Source organism: Acomys minous (assembly GCF_964271855.1).
Source record: "Acomys minous genome assembly, chromosome: 11".
Classification (NCBI taxonomy): Eukaryota; Metazoa; Chordata; class Mammalia; order Rodentia; family Muridae; genus Acomys; species Acomys minous.
The window spans coordinates 49926181-49929280 of NC_140492.1; the positions used below are offsets into that span (position 1 = coordinate 49926181).

Below are 3100 nucleotides of genomic sequence, written 5' to 3' on the forward strand. Positions count from 1 at the left end.
AAAAAAAAAGTTAAAAAAAAAAAAAAAGGTTATGATTGTGTCTTAGTTACTTTTCTATTGCTGTGTTAAGATATAGCATGAGTAAGAGAGCTTATAAAACAAAGAGTTTACTGGGGGCTTACAGTTTCAAAGGGTACATTTATGACCTTCATATCAGAGAGCATGGCAGCAGGCAGGCAGGCATGGCACTGGCACAAGAGCTGAGAGCTTGCATCTGATCCACAAGCAGAGATGGTGTAAGTTTTTGAAACTTAAATCCCATCTGTAGTGATGTACCTCCTCCAATAAGCCACACATCTTAATCTTTCCAAACATGTCCACCTACTGCTAACCAAGCATTCAAATATATGAGCTTATAGGTACCATTTTTATTTAGACTACCACAGATTTAAAAGCCCAAAACTCCTTAGTCAGACAAATTCTCTGAAGTTGTCTAAGTTGTAGACCTCTTCAGTCTATTCAGGAAACGGAAATAGTAATAGTTTTTTATACTGTATAAAGGATTTTTATGAAGATGAGGCTAAAAAAAATATAGAGACCTGTAGGGGAATGAAAAATTTCCCTCTGCCTTCATGGTTTGATTATAGAGTCTATAAATAGAAGGATAAGAGAGGAAATATGGTTATTTTTTACGGGTGGGAACATCACATGAAGTACAAGTGAATATCTGCAAATCTAGTGAGATGTAGAAGCATCTACCCCTTCTTTATAAAGGTGGAAGTGAGGGAGATGTAGGCAACTTGGGGGCAAGGAGCTTCCATGGGGAGTCACTGAAAATTCCAAACAGCCTTGTTAAGAGCTTATTCACAATAGTTCACAGATGCCAAATTTGGATGGCGTAGCACAAACCTTTTCAAGTGGAATCCTACAAAATAGGTCTTGCTATTGAAAATATTAGGGTTTTGGTACAATTCTGCCTATGCCTTTCTGGAGCTGTTACTTTTGATTGAGACATAACTGAAGATGAAGGATGGGCTGTGGCGACCCCTGCTGATGCTGACCTCCAGTCTCTTCTGTGACTAGATTCCAAGGCAAGGAGCCCATGGAGGTGAGTTCCTACTGAAGGATCTGCCATTAGGCTGGTAAAGAAAAACCAGAGAAGGCCTCCTCTCTTCTTGTGTTTGCTGTTCTTTCATGTCTGCCAGCTGAATTCAGAAGTGATTTCTTCTTCGTATTATTTTTTTGACATGGGTTTTTCTATGTAGCTCAGGCTGACCTTGACCTTGTGAGCTTTCTGCTTTCATACCCAGATTACAGACGTGTACCACATACTTCACAAAATGTCACTTATTGGAGTTGGCATTCCCTGAAACTTCCTCAGATTCTTTTTAGCATAGTTATGGAGCATTTAATCCATAATTTAATGCACAGTGATTGTTCTGTGTTATATTTATTACTTTTTGATCTGTCACCTTCCCAATTCTCTTTCCCAACAGTATTCATGCTTATACAAAAATCATAGAATTTCAGAATAAAACATGCCCTAATCTCCCCACCCCTATTTCCCAGAAGTGTGCCTAAAATCAAGATTTCTTATTGCAAGTGTTGGTTGCACCTGCTGCTGGGGGCTGAAAATAAGAAAGACCTCCCCATGCCGTATCACACCAAGAGCCATCATTGCAGCCTTCGGTGTGCACACTTATTGAGTATTTTGGACCAAGCAATGGCCTATGCTTTGGGGCTAAAACAAGCGTATAGGGATATCGGTCCTTTGGGGAAGCACTCACAAGAGAGTGAAGTGGGTAGAGAAGTGTAAATTGATTAAAATGGAAAAGGATACTAGGGGTAAAGCTGTTGGGTGCCAATGGGGCCTTCAGATCCCTTGACTCATTTAGAAATTCTGGGTTTTAATACATCTTTCCCATAGTTCCCAGATAGTTATGTTTGTTTGTTTGTTTTTGTTTTCTATTTTTTGCAAAACCTCCTACAGTCATGGTTTTTGAAGAAATTAAACATTACCACTTTTGGGTGTCATCTAGGGCCCACTCAATACTTCTATTAATCTACTTTAATAAGTTCTTTGGGTCAGAGTTGATCAACGCTTATCTATGACTTCTTTACTTCAACAAAATTATGGGTTTCCATTTGAGAGAGGAAATAGATGACACAATGGACTCAGAACAAGGACTCATTTGTCTTGGATCTGGTTGTACCACTGACAAGTTGGATGACAATCACTCCTCACGTTGATTTTATTTATTTTTCCCTATCAAGATCTCACGTCTTGCTGCACCGTAAGATAGCAGAGATCGGGTCCAAGTCCATGCTGTCATGTGTCTTGGTAAAATTTGCCGGTTACCCATTGCAGAAGCAGTTTTCAGAAAATTGGTAGCTGATGAAGATGTTTCAGATAACTGGAGGATAGACAGTGCAGCTACATGCACCTGTGAAGTGAGAAACCCCCTGACTGTTGAGGGCAGAGCTGCATGCGAAAACATGGCCTCCCCATGAATCACGGTACACGGCAGGTTACAAAAGAAGACTTTGCCACATTCGATTATATACTACACATGGATGAAAGCAATGAGAGAGTTGAATAGAAAAAGTAATCAAGTTTAAAACTGCAAGGTTAAAAATTGAACTACTTGGGAACTATGGTCCACAGAAACAGCTCATTATTAAAGGTCTCTATTATGGCAATGACTCTGACTTCGAGGTGGTGTACTGGCAATGCCTTAGGTGCTGCAGGGCCTTCCTGGAGAAGACTTAGTAGTTGGTCCAGCTCAACACCAGTGCCATGCCCAAGGGTGGTGACAGTCCTTAGCCCCATGTCCCTCTTGTCTTTTCAGCTGACTCTACTGTATATCTTTAAAATAACTGTAGGTGAAAATTAAGTATATGTTCAGAAGAATAAAAATATTTGAGTAAGAAAAAACCCCTTATATCCCAAGTGATATGATACCTAGAATGACAAAACATTTTCACAATGAATATTAACTGCATATGTCTGTCTATTCTATTGGATACAATTATGACATTTCTAAATATGCAAATTTACCAGGAAGCAGAGTAACAAAATAGTATTTGAAAGAATTTTAACATCTCCTTTGTGTCTGAATAAATATGTTTAATTTTTCTGCGGGCAGAACAAGAGGTGTTT

The 3100-nt window shown here is 39.2% G+C and overlaps 1 pseudogene across 1 annotated transcript; it reads left to right on the forward strand.

Moving 5' to 3' along the window:
- The first annotated feature begins 231 nt into the window (after window positions 1-231).
- LOC311608815 (low molecular weight phosphotyrosine protein phosphatase-like) lies at window positions 232-2770 on the forward strand (annotated as a pseudogene). Its single transcript has 2 exons — window positions 232-236; window positions 2215-2770. The product of its transcript is annotated as a low molecular weight phosphotyrosine protein phosphatase-like (transcript).
- The last annotated feature ends 330 nt before the right edge of the window (window positions 2771-3100 follow it).